This window comes from Rhagoletis pomonella, unplaced genomic scaffold (genome assembly GCF_013731165.1).
Source record: "Rhagoletis pomonella isolate Grant_MI unplaced genomic scaffold, Rhpom_1.0 Rhpom_scaffold_00001, whole genome shotgun sequence".
Taxonomy (NCBI): Eukaryota; Metazoa; Arthropoda; class Insecta; order Diptera; family Tephritidae; genus Rhagoletis; species Rhagoletis pomonella.
In genome coordinates this window covers 71027001-71033317 of record NW_023458555.1, presented here as the reverse complement: position 1 = coordinate 71033317, position 6317 = coordinate 71027001, and the positions used below count along the sequence as shown (strand labels likewise).

Here is a 6317-nt window from a genome sequence, read left to right as displayed (position 1 = left end):
TGCCTATTTCTCGTAGTTCGCTTCGCGTTGCCGCAGTATTCGCCACACTGCCCTCCACCTAAGTCTGATCGTCCCGATCAGACACACTTGCTGTTCCAAACGTTGCTAGTCTTTCATCTTGGTTCTCGGTCGCCCCATTGTCTGTATTCGATGCACTGCGTCCTTCAGCCGTTTGTCAATCCTATACAGACCTTTCCAGTTACGATGTTGTTCGGAGGTGAAGCCTTTCTTCGGCTGCGGCGTGTGCAACAACACCGAATCACCTTCCTGTAGCTCCTCTCGGCTTGATGCGTTACTGGACATTGCTTCCGGCTTATCTCCGGGAGTGCACCATCTCACATGGTCATGCTTCTGCCGGCCACTGGTGGTGACCAGACCATGTCTCTTCTCATGGGTACCCTTTTCGCCAGATCTATGCTGCATCCTCTGTCCATGACACCCAGGCTCCTGCCTTCGTACTGCACTGCCTTTAGCGCATCTTGCTAAATCCGGTTCCTCACGCTGAAACTTTCCCAGTGTTTCCGCATCTCGCTCTTTCGCCGGCGTCAACCTCATTGACCGGACATGTATAATCTCAACCTTGGCTTCCGGCTTAACTGCTCGCTTTTGCCGACCACCTTTTCCGGGACACTTCAAAGCGCGGCTACTGTTTCCACAGCCGCTTCCATTTCCGGCCACCGGCGTATCACCATTGCAACGTGGTTCAGTGGCCTTCCTCCTGCCGGATACACTGCCTGGCTCGCCATGACCACTACCTTGTTGCGACCTTTTCTTCACTGAGCTAGCGGAACCGTCACGCTTTTCCTGTATCGGTGAACCACTTCCTTCTCCTGACGAAACCATTTCGTCTCCATCACTGTCAACCTCTTCCCAACTAACCACTTCCTTTTCTGGTGGAATCTTCGACACTTCCTCTAAGACTAACCGTCTGCTGCAGTACTGGCTGTCGTAACCAACCCTAATTGGCACTTTCCTGTCGCCATAGGTTAGGATCATTCCCTGGAGGTCAATCTTCATGCCTTGCCCAAGTAGGAAATCCACGCCGATGATGACTTCATCCACAATGACTGCGACAATAAAATTCGTGTACGAGGCCAACCCGTCGATTATTACCTCGCATAGTACTTCTCCTAACACTTGGGTTTGCTCACCAGTTGCAGTCTGCAGCTTTGCTCCAGGTAGAGGCTTCACATAAAAAGTAGTCACATCAGGTCGAATAATGGAATGTGATGCTCCAGTATCCACTGTCAGCACTCGCTCGTGCCCATTCACACATCCACCAATAGTGAGGTTGCTCGCATTCCGGCCAATTTGTGAGACGGAGATTATGGGCCCTTCAACTTCTGGAGCCAGCACGCGGACCTTCCTGCTTGCACGTTTTAGTTTAACGGCTGATTTGAGTTGGATTCGTCTCCCTCAGCCCTGCGTTTGCGTCCTGCTGAATGGTTGAGCCCACTGGAACTTGCGCTGCAATCGCGGGCGAAGTGGCCTGGTTTTCCGCAACTAAAGCATTTCCTAGCACCATCCTTTCTCTCGGTTGCACCAGGAGTATTCTTCTCTGCCATCGACTTGAGTGTTTTCAGGATCTCGTTCATCACGTCAGGTGTTTCCACTTCTACTCGATGGGCTTTGTAGGCTGGTCTACTTAGGAGCGCTGCCGTTTCACGTGTCTGAGCATACGAGACCGTTTCAGCAAATGTTGGCTTTGGATTTGCATACGTCTCGCGCTTGGTATACACGTCCCGCATTCCGTTGATGAACCTCTGGATTTTTACTCTTTCGAGGTGCTCACCAGATGCATCTCCAATTGCCAAATGAGCCAACCTTTCAACCTCGGAGGCGAATTCCTGTAGAGTCTCGTTGGATTTCTGGCAGCGATTCTCCAGCTCCATCTGGTAAATCTGTCTCCTGTGCTCGCTACCATAACGTCTTTCCACTGCACCCATTAAGGCATCGTAACTGTTCCTTTCACAGTCGGGAATAGTCTGCAAGATTTCTGCCGCAGGTCCTTTCAATGCAACGAATAGTGCAGCGGATTTATCGTCCATGCTCCAATGATTTGCTGCAGCCGTTTTTTCGAACTGGAGCTTAAAGACCTGGAAAGGAATCGTGCCATCAAAGGATGGGGTTTTTACTTTGGGTGCGCTCGTCGAAGTAGCTGGACGATTCAACTGCATATCTCGGAGGCGACCTTCCAACTCTTCTACCTTAGCCTCGACTTTATCCTGTCTATCCTTGATTTGTTCGTTATCTCTAGCCAAATTCTCCTGCAGTTGTGTAATCTTTGCATCCTGGACTTCCAGCAACTGTGATACGTGTGTCTTCTGTGCCTGTAGCTGCGACGAAATATCTGACAACTGTGTTTGCATCTGTGACGACAGCTGTGATGACATCTCTGACATGCGTGTATCCTGTGCTTGCATCATCTGTGACATGGCAGCCAACAACGTGTTCATGTCCATAACTGTTGTTGACGAAGGAGCCTTTTGCTGTTCTTCAACCTTCCCGGATGTCTGTTGCATATCCTTCGACCAACAAGCGGCCTCATCCTTCTGTTCATCCTTTGCGGATGCATCGTCAAGTTTACCCTGGAAGTCGTATTTGTCCACGCCGATGACTTCTGCTTCCATAGCCTCTCGCAGCCGTGATAGTAACTCCACTTTTCTTCCGGAGGTTGCTAAATTTCGCTTCTCCAACTCCTGTTTGAGTTCTTCAATCTTTAAGTCCTGAATTTTTGCCATTTTCAAAAGTTTATCCTTCGGGATTTATTTAACAATCCCACTTCTGACACCAATTGTTACGATTATCCTCAAAACCTTGAGGGATTTCCCCAAGAACGATAGAATACAAGATTGCGCATTCCCGCAGAATGACGTTTGTGGCAACGGGTAAACAAAGAATATGGCGAAGAACAATGAGTTGACAGTTGTGAATTTGCAATGAGAAAACGTGTTTTCTTCACAATTCACCAATTTTTCAAGCCATCTTATAGCAAATTAAGCACAACGTTAACAAAAATTATACAACCACTCTTGAAATGTGTTCAAAAGAATAGAAAGAATTTTGTGTTTGTATTGCAGGTGCCGGAAAAGTGATAATATCTTGTCGCAGCGCATGTTTTCCTACAGAAAGTGGTCGATGCTTGCTTACCTCCGATTTTAATTTGTAATTTGTGGTATTTCAACGTTTTCAACTTAACATGTCGTGTTTAAAAGTGGTGCTTTCAATTGTATGTGGGCTGGTGTTGCTGTTTGAGAACTGTGAAGCTGTGGAAGCTTTTGACAAATCTCCAAAGGACCAAAAGGAAAAATCAACTAAGTTGCCGCCTTGTAAATCATGCACTGTGCTTGTGGAATCATTTAATTTGGTGAGTGCGTGGCAGTAATAACAAATTTGTGTCGTATTAATATAAACTTTGCTTACAGGGTTTGGAAAAAATAAGTCGCGGCAGGCATGCCGGTGGTGATGCAGCTTAATTTTCATATTTTCCATAAATGAAGTGGTGCTTTATCATGCGCGGAATGCACTTAAAGGCATGGTACGTCCTCAGAGTTTAAAGATTTGTCAATTCCAAATCAACACGGGCTTCATACCGGAACAAGAAACATTGATAACATTTTCCTCGAATGATCTCGATGATTTACCGGATGCTGATCAGGTTCCTCATGACTTTTAGGTTTCGCTGTCGTTGAGTTTCACGGATAACGAATTTCCGCCGAGTAGGAATCCTCCTTGGTTACCAGCAAAGCCCATAAGAAACGCACAACATATATTTAGTTCGCAATTAGAATTCGAGGAAATGGTGGATAATTTCGGCAAGTCCCTATAGTATTTCCGCCCATTTCAATTATTTATTTATTTTCCTTACAACAGTGACAAAACCTAGTTCGATCAACAAACCTACGCCTGTTAGGTCAGCTGCTTCCGTAGATAACGCCTATTTTACCAGATGCTACCGAAATAAAGCAAGAGGATGTACCTCGAATCCAACCTCAACCATCACCACCAATAGACATGCTCAATTTAAACCAGCCCCAACCCCAGCTGCCGGTGCAAGATCCACAAGCCACAACGAGTGACGCTAGTTTCGATTTTCTTGGAGCATTCGGGGATGATAATTCATCTGGCATTGGCTCCGCTCCAATACCTGATATTTTGGTAAGGATTCGGTAGATTCAAAAAAGTCTTAGACTTTTAGGCGGCCATCCAAAGAATATTTGCTAAGTTCTGAATTGAGACCTACATTTCTATTTTAGAAATTAATGTACAACCAACTTCAAATGTCAACCTTGATGATATCTTCGGCTCAGTTGCTTCATCGGCGCCGAAAATCAACGTGGAGTTTAATAGTTTTTCTGTAAACCAGCCGACACCAACTAGTGCAAACCAACCTGGTGTATTGGTGTGTGTCGCGTCAGTCTCAGCAAAATAGTCTTGCATCAACAACCAGAGCTCAGTACGTCATAGTTATTTTTCTTCTCTGTTTTTGGAAGCTAGTGCAATGAGGTATAGTTTTAATAAACATTTATTCGATTTGAAATTTTTACTACTATAGTCTTTATTTTGCAGTATATTATATACATATATTTGCAGTATATTATATTTTCATTGATCCGCTTAGTTAAGTTTAACTATAACGAAGCAAAATGATGTGCAAAACCAAGTAATTGCTTTTAAATCTAAGTAAAAAAATATACAATTTAAATGACAATTATTAAAAAGATACATGCATACATATATACGTTAAGAACATAAATATATATAGGATATAAAATTTTAATCTCTTTGTCAACTTAATTGCGGCCCTGAAAAGGGCCTCTTGTTGATTGGTATATATGTATTTATCTAAGCATAAAATTTTAATCTCTTTGTTAATTAATTGGCGGCCCTGAAAAGGGCCTTTGGATGAATCATATTACTTGCCTGCAAATAAATAAGTTTATATTTGTATAAAAGACGCTTGATGATTTTTTAAAACTAGGGACTTACGTAGCATGCAAGTATTTTAATTTTAGGAGTCTGAAATACTGAGATCAGTGCGTGTGAAATGCGGACATTGATTCATGCTGCAAGTAAAGAACGGTTAATTTCTACAAATTTAAAAACGCTTTAGTTCAAAACTTACCACATGTTTGGTATTTTATGCAATACTTACGGTTCTATAATGGTACCATATGGATCGATCTAGGTCAGAGTTTTTTTGGCTTTTCTTTTTCTTTTGTGGGCATTTTCAACGAGTTCTTTATTTAATTTTCGTATTTTGAAGAACATTCTTGCCCTGAAAAATAATTTTTTTACTTTAATGTCGCTCAATGTGAGTTTTTACAAAATCATTTGTAATGAGCAAGCCATCTTCGTTCAATGCCTTAAAGACTGACTCAAGACTTCGCATATGGACCATCATAGAGGAGCTTGGTAGGGATAACCCACCCTCATTAAGGTGATCCGCCCAGGAGAATGAATGGTCGTCATTGCTCCTGAACGACGTGCTGGGAATGTCATCCTGCAGCTTGTGGCAAATATATCCCGCTAAATGCTCGAGTCCGTCTAGCTCCAAATCCTCGAATTCCGCTTCTTCAACCGGCCACAGTTCTGCATTAGAGCTTAAGTTTTTCAGCAAAATACCTGTAAATATGGTGAAATATATATGTGCGATTATTAATAAAATATATTTTTATATTTAAGCCGAATGAAATAGATAAAAAATTATTTTGAATTACTTGTAAGCGGAGGCTGCGTGATTTCTATGTCAGGCGTATCATCCTCTTCTACATTAGCAGAATCGGATAATACGCCCTTGTTGTGTCGACTAGCAGTTCCTAAGTCTTTTATTAGATATCGACATATATAAGTAATGAAAATAAATGATAGTTACTCATGTAATCCTTATCCGTAAAGTGCTTCATGCATATTACGCTGGTGTCTAAATTGTATGGCTTCTCCTGCCGGCAGAACTCTACCCACTTTCTGGCCAAGGCGTCGTCGCGGGGAAACAAAAAAAAACTGCATTTAGGGCCTTTACCCCTACGGCTGCTGCAATTCAACACACGACACGACATTTTTATAAAGTTTTTATTACAAATAAAATGTTTTTTACTTCAGAACGCACAAATTACTTCGATTTTTCACTAGAAAATACACAATACGTTTGCAATACGTTTGCACTTGTTTATAAACAAAAAGTTTGTTTACGTATTGCCATAAACGTCAAAGTCGGCAAAACCAAAGTAGCGGTTTCGGGAATGCGCCACCTTCAGTTCATTGCACCATGGGATTTCCCAAATATACTCGGGCTCGTATCGCTGGATTGTTAAATA

The 6317-nt window shown here is 42.8% G+C and overlaps 1 protein-coding gene and 1 long non-coding RNA gene across 3 annotated transcripts in view; one reads left to right on the top strand and one right to left on the bottom strand.

Moving 5' to 3' along the window:
• The window catches only part of LOC118733089 (peptide deformylase, mitochondrial-like), a 131857-nt gene that overhangs the window by 31331 nt on the left and 94209 nt on the right, over nucleotides 1-6317 (top strand). The window lies entirely within an intron of this gene.
• Nucleotides 4880-5812, bottom strand: LOC118747537. 2 transcript variants are annotated; one of them, XR_004993966.1, is made up of 4 exons: nucleotides 5721-5812; nucleotides 5431-5625; nucleotides 4990-5066; nucleotides 4880-4923 (listed from the first exon to the last, which is right to left on the bottom strand). It is a non-coding gene; the product is annotated as an uncharacterized LOC118747537 (long non-coding RNA). The 2 variants fall into 2 exon arrangements; XR_004993965.1 differs by having other exon boundaries at nucleotides 4914-5066.